The 9778-nt window shown below is 38.1% G+C and overlaps 1 long non-coding RNA gene across 2 annotated transcripts; it reads right to left on the minus strand.

The window, feature by feature from the left end:
- Positions 1-2625: 2625 nt before the first annotated feature.
- On the minus strand, positions 2626-7076 carry LOC308702854. 2 transcript variants are annotated; one of them, XR_014031656.1, is made up of 4 exons: positions 6975-7076; positions 5131-5206; positions 4898-4990; positions 2626-2949 (listed from the first exon to the last, which is right to left on the minus strand). It is a non-coding gene; the product is annotated as an uncharacterized lncRNA (long non-coding RNA). The 2 variants fall into 2 exon arrangements; XR_014031657.1 differs by lacking the exon at positions 6975-7076 and having other exon boundaries at positions 2815-2949; positions 5131-5265.
- Positions 7077-9778: the final 2702 nt, after the last annotated feature.

Genomic DNA, 9778 nt, shown 5'->3' on the forward strand with positions numbered 1-9778 from the left:
GCGAGAGCGATTCGAGAGTAGCCGGAGAACTCAGCCAGCGCAGCTTCTCAAGAGCGGCTGCACTGGACTGCAGGAACTCTGATGACGACACAGCTGTTCCACGATTGGCCGGATTAACAGCATGAGTCATGACAACGATCACGTGTGTTTCGTGTATTCGACCACCTTTAGTTCTTCTAAAGCTCACAAATAAGATTTTTATAACAGTAAACACTCTTTTCATGTCGTTGCGATGTTATATTATGTCATTAAAACTGATTAAAAAACTCCACTTCATTGATAGTAGCTTATTTGAACTTTATTCTTGTTCAAAAAGATGGTGTATGAAGCAGTAGGCTACATAAAGTATTGAATGAAAATGTCTCTGAAACATCTGTGTTGCCTAAATTTTGGCAAATATTGCATTTATTTCACTTCAGCTGTGGTAAAGTATGCGAACACCACGTGAGCGGTCACTACGGGAACCAGAAAGTGTCCGACTTCACGTCTCCGTTTGCAGCTCCTCCCCGCCTGCACGCGGCTACTCTCGCCGATCGGGTGCATCCAGCCGCAGCCGATGTCGAACACACCTAAAGTATGCAAACACCACGTGAGCGGTCACTACGGCAACCAGACAGTGTCCGACTTCACGTCTCCGTTTGCAGCTCCTCCCCGCCTGCACGCGGCTACTCTCGCCGATCGGTTACATCCAAGCGGCAACATTCTGATCTGAAAAATGAAGCCTACCCGGAAGTGCGAAAAACTGCAATACATCGAAAATCCGCTAGGGGCAGGTCCCAAAAGGGAGCAAATGTCCATAGCCCCCATGTTAAAATGTCCGTTTTCCCAGCATAAATTCATGTTTTTACAGGTTGGTCCCATGGACTTTTATTGTATTTTTCGAGAGGTTCCGAGTGCCTGACAACTGTGAGGGGGGTGAATTTTTTTCTAACTCGTTAGTTTAGATCACATGTGTCAAACTCAAGGCCCGCGGGCCAAATCCGGCCCGCCACATTATTTTATATGGCCCGCGAGAGCATATGGGTGTCTTAAAATTAGGGATGCAACGAAATTTAGGCTGCCGAAAATTTTCGGCCGAAAATAACATTTTCGTTTTTTGGCTGAAAGATACTAAAAAGCCGCCGCGATCCTCCGTGTTCGGCGATGGTTTGACTCTGGCTCAGCGTGTTTTATGACTTTGCGTGCGAGTCCGCTTCCGAAGATGCATAACTTCTAAGCGCGTTCCGCTGTGTGTGTGCGCTGTGCTCTCCGCTCCGTGTTCACAGCGCGTTCTGCTCAATGTTCCGCAAGCAGCGTCCGTTTGTGTGTGTGTGTGTGTGTGTGTGTGTGTGTGTGTGTGTGTTGCGAGCTCTGCTCACGCTCACCGGAAAGGCAAAGTCCGCTAAAAAAAACGTGCCAACATGAAATTTATCTGGACTTGTTTCTTTTTGCAATAGCACCCACTGAGCACAGACACGTCCAAACGACGTCATTACAACGTCTTTGTCGAACGTTCAGAAGACGTCCACTGAGTAGCCAGAATGAAAGTTTTTATGACGTCTTTTTTAGACGTCTTTTTGACGTTCAATGTTGACGTCCAAGTGACATAAAAAGTCAACGTTCAAAAGACGTCCAATGAAGAGTCAGCTTGAACGTCTTTTTGACGTTCACTGTTGACGTCCAACTGACATAAAAAGTGAACGTTCAGAAGACGTCCACTGAGGAGCCAGAATGAAAGTTTTTATGACGTCTTTTTTAGACGTCTTTTTGACGTTCAATGTTGACGTCCAACTGACATAAAAAGTGAACGTTCAGAAGACGTCCGCTGAGGAGCCAGAATGAAAGTTTTTATGACGTCTTTTTTAGACGTCTTTTTGACGTTCAATGTTGACGTCCAAGTGACATAAAAGGTGAACGTTCAAAAGACGTCCAGTGAAGAGTCAGCTTGAACGTCTTTTTTTAGACGTCTTTTTGACGTTCACTGTTGACGTCCAACTGACATAAAAAGTGAACGTTCAGAAGACGTCCGCTGAAGAGCCAGAATGAAAGTTTTTATGACGTCTTTTTTTAGACGTCTTTTTGACGTTCACTGTTGACGTCCAACTGACATAAAAAGTGAACGTTCAGAAGACGTCCGCTGAAGAGCCAGAATGAAAGTTTTTGACGTCTTTTTTAAACGTCTTTTTAGCGTTCACTATTGACGTACATAGTGAACGTTCATTAGACATCTCTTTTAAATGTTGATTTTTGATGTCCAAGTAACATCTTTACAATATTGTAAATGAAAGTTTTCACAACGTCATTTCAACGTCACTTACAGACGTCTAAAGAACATTCATACAAAATTTTAAGATGCACAAACGAAATTAGCTTTACTATTAGCTTTATTAAACCATGTTTTGGTCATCAAACAGGCTTTTGTTCCAAGGTTGGATGACAACATGGTATTCAATAAAACTCATTCTAGTCATAGTAAAAGCAGTGTGCAGAACTACTGCTTTAAAATTGTAAATAATAAATTAATACCTATCCCTTTGATGCACCTGTCTAAAACATGCAAATACTTTTTAGTAGCCTTATATTTTTGCAATTGGAAATAAGTGACATCTGATTATTGATTAAAAAAAAAGCAAAAATAGTTTGAAATGACAATTTTTTTCCATCTTTAATGAGGTTTTCAGCAAATTATGAACAGGCTGATAAATAAAACAACTCTAATGGTTACACTGAACTGCCAAGTGAACAAAAAACAAATTACTCCAGACCAAGATTGGGGGTGGGTGGTTGGAAAGGGGGAGAGAGACATAAAGTCCCCTAAACTAGAAATAAACACACGCGCCTTACAGTACTCATGTAAAATTCCTCATTATTTCCACCCCTGTATGCCCTCCACGGCACGTTTAAGATGTTCTGCTGCATGATGCTTGATTGTAGCCTCTGTAGCTTCTTTATCCCATTTTATGACTGCAGCTGCAAGAGTTGAACAAAAACAAAAAATCCATAAGTAACATTGCAAGTTAACATACAATATTTTTATACCGGCTCATTGTTTACAAGCGTGGAGGAGGATTGTTCAAATTTATTGTATGTTGAATGACATATTTATGGATTTTTGTCAGTTTATTTAAAATGGTTTGTATTAGTCTTCGCAAGTTCACTTTGTAAACAACGGGGCGGTACTTCTGCCTACGTCCAGCATGAAACTGCATTGATTTGGACTTCAACAATTTGGTTACCGTTGAAGTCCATTGTGTGGAGAAAAATCCTGGAATGTTTTCCTCAAAAACTTAATTTCTTTTCCTCTGAAGAAAGAAAGACATGAATATCTTGGATGGCATTGGGGTGAGTAAATTATCAGGAAATTTTCATTTTGAGGTGAACTAATCCTTGAAGTGGCAATACTACAGTGACCAATGGTGACTGGTGTGGTATATGGCAGCAAACAAATGAATGAAAATGGGTTCTGTAAACTCGCGTCGCTGTATGTTAGGAAGGTGTAAGACTGCAATAGACAGTGGCCTTGGGTGACAAGATATTTAAGATAGCAATCATGAATTGAGAGAGACTGCATATAATAAAATTTCTCAAGCACAGCCCAAATGTAATGCTTTTGGATACTATAACTTCCATTTTAGCAAATACTAGATTACTTGTAGATGAGTTTAGAAAGAGGTAATCCAGTGAAGTATCCAGCTCCAGCGTTATCAGTTCTGCTGTCAGTACTGGAGAAATTGAGAAAATGCACTTACTATTTATTAATGAAATATAGATGTTATCTTGCAAATTCCATCTTTGCCAGCCGTTTCTATACGAGATAATATTAAATCATCTGTCTATGATGCATTTTTGATATTTGCAATGCAGAAGAGAGTTGTTGTAAAATGCAGTCTCTACTGTTGCATTGCGGTTACTTGTTTGATAATAAAAAAGAGCTATTTAAGTAAGGGATAATGTAAAGCAAGGCGGATGTTATAGCGAATACAACCCCGCAGGCTGATGCGGAGGGGTCTTGAATCTGCCTGAAGTGGTTGTATTCGCTATAACAACCGCCTCGCTCTACATTATCCCGCTTATTACATGGCTACCCACCAAATAAATTAATAATTTGACATAAAAAATTGATTTAAAAAGGAGTTTATTCATTTAAAAAGGATTGTATTGCTTCTGCTAAAGAAAATACTCCGTTACGTCTCTACGGTTAGAATCCTGCGTCTATAGCAAACCTGTTTTTCATGGCAACGGTGTGTTATACTTAGCAGATGTGTTATCAAGAAATAACACACCGCTTTCTACATTAGAGTTCAACCAAGCCATGTAATAATGGACAATAATTTCGAGCAAGGGACGCTGTTTCCAACTTCAAGGTGGCTTATGTGTGTGCGCACCGAAACCGACCGCAACTAGACAAGGAAATTATATTTTAGGCTTTGTGTGCGCATTTAACCATCAAATACACAACAAAATATGTCAAAATGACCGGATTGGAGAGTATTCACTTAAACAGTTCATATCTTAAATTGGTGTAAATAGTTTGGAGAAAAGGGGAGATTGGTATTATTTGATCTGCATTCAGTCTAATAAACCTTCTGATGATGGCATCATTAATGTGAATCAAACAAAAGGCAAAGAGAAAATACTCACAGCCCTTGAATGATTAACTTTGTCTTGATGAATTGTCTTAATGCTTACCCTCACTTTTGTCTATCTGAGTGCTTTTAATTTATTAAAATAGAACAATGTAAAAAAAAAAGTAAAAAAAAAAGAAATTAGTTCATTGTGTTTTTAAACTTTATGCATGTAGCATGTGCTTTTCAATTTGCAATTTTTTTAAAAGTTTGTTCAGTAGGTTACCAGTTTAAAAAGTACAATTGGGTATCATTTTATTATAATAATACTAACATAATTTGTGTACCTTTACCTTTCAAAAGTTTTAGTCGTCTCCAGAGGCAGTTTCTGCTTCTTCACCTTCCCCTTCATATTGAATTTTGCCATCAGCCGGTTGGTAAAGAGCCTGAAGAAACAAATTCACCATTTAGAAATTACATGTGTGTGGTAATCTACAGGAACTGTAGCATGGGTGAGAGTGCCAAGAGTGAATTAAAGAAATGGGGGCATGGGACACTGTTGTTTTCTGGAATCGATTAAACAAACCTCTTAGAAGTGACCATTTGCTCTGAGAAAGACCTCCCAGAGTATCTTGAGATTGGCCTTTGAACATTTTCAGAATCTGAAAGACAAAATTTGTCAAATATTACTTTATTGTTCGTAATAGTGGATATAGCTCTTGTAGCAAGTTGTGTGCCCATATAACTCGAGCAACCCCAGTGCAGAGCTCCTGCCTCTGTTGTACTGAGCGGACAGTGTAAAGATATCTAGGCTATATACTTCTGGCAAGGGCTGCACGATTTGGGGAAAATGTCATTGTCATTGGAATTATTGAGGTCAATATTGTGATTGAGATATGCAATCACGATATAATAAACAAATGGTTTCATGAGTCAACTTGCTTGGTTCTCAAGGAAAATGCACACACAGAGTATTGATGATAATGCTGAAATGTGTATTTCTCGACTCAAACTAGCAACAACAACTTAATTATTGATAATACCTATAATGATCAATAAGCCATTGATGACTGGATAAAAACTCTTAAAACTTAATTGTAGCTAAGAAGACACACCTAAGAAGACTGCTGACAAGAAATGTATACACACACACAGACACAGTATATTGCTTTTAATTTATTTAGCATATAGTTAACAAAATAATACTAATATAAATGAAAGTCAAAAGCCCACAGTCATACCTGGAAACAAATCCTGTTCAAATAGGATATATGGGCCATTCTACAGAATTGGTTTAAAGTTAAACAAATTTTTATGCAAGCAAATTTTATAATATCCAATGTAAACATTTCTAGTAATTGTGCAGTTAATCATCATATTGTATTTTCAGACAGGTTTGGAATATTTATCCTCTCCCCAAAATTGTGACTAATGAAACACAATAATATGAAAGTCAACAACAATTACAATTTTAACTATTCCAAGTGTAATTTTTCCTTTGTAAAAAGCATAAATTTTATCATACGTATTTCAAAGTTAAGGATTCATTAGTATTGTCTAAAAACATTCATATTTCGTCTCAAGCATATATATTTTATGATACATTAATATAGGGCGTATACATTTTAATTTGCAGTGTAATAGCATACGTTTAAAACATTGCATTTTATTTAAACAACATATTTCATGAACATATTTCAGCAGATTTTTACTCATCTCAGTATTGCAATATAGTTAAGGAAAAGCTAAACTATAATAGCGTTACGTTCATGTAAAAATAGCATGTTGTAATTGTAGTAAACGAGCATCTGAGCCGTTCATTCACGCATACAAACGCGATTCATATTAGAACAAAGATATTTACGTTTGAATAGCGCGCGCTTTCAGCGGGTGATTAGCAGATAATGAGTTGCCATGAGAACGACTAACGTCTCTCTTTTTATATAGATTACATAGACAGAATATTCTCTTTCGTTTTGAATTAGATAATTAAAAAGTAAACACTTAAATTATTATAAAGATTACTCTTGACAGTGTGTATTTGCTGAGTTTTGCTTACGTTTAGAGACCTGCTCCAGAAAAAAAGTTCATGTAGAAGGAGAGGCAGAAAGCACACAAAAGCATAATGTTTTGTTTCGATTGTAAGTGGACACATAAAAAAGACATTTTACAGTTTATTTTTCCATATTTCAAGTCTGTATGACCATAAATGACGGAGTATTTTAAGTCTATTTTGCTGCTATGTGAAAAAAAACAAACAAAAAAAAACGCGCGGGCGCATTTGTCGACTTTTCGGTTAATGTGCCCGCGCAAATTGCCGCAGTTTTAAGAAGTTTTTCAAGGTATTAGGGGGCATGTGTGACTTCCAATTCATCTGACATCATCTCTCAACTGAATAACATATTAAATTAATTTTTTTTTAATGTTTACTTAGCTGTTTTAGGGTTTTAGTCCAATTAAGGCAGTGTCTCTCTCCACGTGTCAGCAGCCTCTTTCATCGGCAGGATACTTTTCCTGGTGACTTTGCAGTGTGACGTGCGATTCTTCTTCTTTGATTTTTTAACGGCGGTCGCAAACTGTTTTAGTGCATTACCGCCACCCTCAGGTTATAAATGATCTCTGGCTTACATGCTATGTCATTATACGAAATAAATAAATAAAACAAATGATTTTATCCAGCTTGGTAGCTCTTAGAAACTAAAAATAAATATTACATTATTTTATGGCCTGATGATTTATTTAATATTTCTTTTAAAATCCCTCCCATGCCCTAAATTTTCCTCTTCACTATGCTATCATATTTATTACACATCATAACAATACTCTGCTGATCAGGTACATTGCAATTATTACATAAACCAGTATCATGCTTCCCTATTAGATGCAGAGTTTTGTTTGGTCTAGTGTGCCCTAACTGTAACCTTGCAATGATTTCCCCCTTCGTACCCCAACTTAAGGGTTTATAAACATAGTTCCCCTCCCTTGTTTCCTCTATTCTATTGTTCCTGCCACATTCTCATAACTTCTTTCTTTATTATCGATTTAGCTTCTGATTTTCCTTCTTTGCTGTATATTGAAATATTTTGTGCTAGGGTTAGGGTAACCCTAACCCTAACCCTAACCCTAACCCTAATCTCACACATACGTATTTGCTATATTTGTTCATCAGTACAGGATTCTGTGTCCTCCAATGACATCAGGACATTTTGTGATGAGATATATGTGCTAAATCAACATTGAATTAGGAGTCTTTACAAAAACAAAAATACACATATGATCCCACTCCAACATTTTTTATATAAATCTGTAACATTTTAGGCCCTTTGTGGGCTCAACCCTATTTGGAAGATCCAGAGAATCATGAAGCGTGCTCTGCACCACTTGATAGTGGGTTGTAATTCTACTGAATTGCTTTTAATGCTGGAAATGTGCATGCACTGTGCAAGTTTGAGCACACATTCACATCCAAAATTTCACAGTTTCTATTACTTAATCCATATATCAAATAAATAATTGATTCATTTTAGAATGATTGCATAATATCAACTTATTATGCAATATCATTTGCCATTTTCATAATAATGTGATTATTTTAATTTTTTTATTTACCAGTATTTCGTATGACTATTTGTCAAAAAACTTTTTGCATTTCACAATGACACATTTCAGATTGGTTCAGATACTGAAATAGTCTTCTGTCCAAAAGGAGTCCTGGCTTTCTTGCACATCCATACATATCCACAGTAAGGGTCCCTATTCAGATGTTCGATATTAAACCAAATTTGCACTTCCACAGATGTCCAAAGGGTTCCCTAGTCAGATGTTCAGATTTTGAACCAGTTTTGCATGTCCACAGACATCCAAAAGAGTCCCTAGTCAGACGTTCAGATATTAAACCAGTTTTGCACGTCCATAGACGTCCAAAAAAGTCCCTAGTCAGACGTTCAGATATTGAATCTGTTTTGCACGTCCACAGACGTCCAAAAGAGTCCCTAGTCAGATGTTCAGATTTTGAACCAGTTTTGCACGTCCACAGACGTCAAAAAGAGTCCCTAGTCAGACGTTCAGATATTAAACCAGTTTTGCACGTCCACAGACGTCAAAAAGAGTCCCTAGTCAGACGTTCAGATATTAAACCAGTTTTGCACGTCCATAGACGTAAAAAAGAGTCCCTAGTCAGACGTTCAGATATTAAACCAGTTTTGCACGTCCATAGACGTAAAAAAGAGTCCCTAGTCAGACGTTCAGATTTTGAACCAGTTTTGCACGTCCACAGACGTCAAAAAGAGTCCCTAGTCAGACGTTCAGATATTAAACCAGTTTTGCACGTCCACAGACGTCAAAAAGAGTCCCTAGTCAGACGTTCAGATATTAAACCAGTTTTGCACGTCCATAGACGTCAAAAAGAGTCCCTAGTCAGACGTTCAGATTTTGAACCTGTTTTGCACGTCCACAGACGTCAAAAAGAGTCCCTAGTCAGACGTTCAGATATTAAACCAATTTTGCACGTCCATAGACGTAAAAAAGAGTCCCTAGTCAGACGTTTAAATATTGAACCTGTTTTGCACGTCCACAGACGTAAAAAAGAGTCCCTAGACAGACGTTTAAATATTGAACCTGTTTTGCACGTCCACAGACGTCCAAAAGAGTCCCTAGTCAGACGTTCAGATTTTGAACCAGTTTTGCACGTCCACAGACGTCAAAAAGAGTCCCCAGTCAGACGTTCAGATTTTGAACCAGTTTTGCACGTCCACAGACGTCAAAAAGAGTCCCCAGTCAGACGTTTAAATTTCGAACCTGTTTTGCACGTCCAAAGACGTCGAAAAAAGTCCCTATTCAGACGTTCAGATATTTAACCAGTTTTGCACGTCCACAGACGTCCATAGGGGGTCCTAGTTAGACGTTCAGATTTTGAACCAGTTTTGCACGTCCACAGACGTCCATAGGGGGTCCTAGTCAGACGTTCAGATATTGAACAAGTTTTGCACGTCCACAGACGTCAAAAAGAGTCCCTTGGCAGACGTTCAGATTTTTAACCAGTTTTGCACGTCCACAGACGTCCATAGGGGGTCCTAGTTAGACGTTCAGATTTTGAACCTGTTTTGCACGTCCACAGACGTCCAAAAGAGTCCCTAGTCAGACGTTCAGATTTTGAACCAGTTTTGCACGTCCACAGACGTCCATAGGGGGTCCTAGTCAGACGTTCAGATATTGAACAAGTTTTGCACGTCCAC

The sequence above is a fragment of the Scardinius erythrophthalmus genome, assembly GCF_964197995.2.
Source record: "Scardinius erythrophthalmus genome assembly, chromosome: 15".
Taxonomy (NCBI): domain Eukaryota; kingdom Metazoa; phylum Chordata; class Actinopteri; order Cypriniformes; family Leuciscidae; genus Scardinius; species Scardinius erythrophthalmus.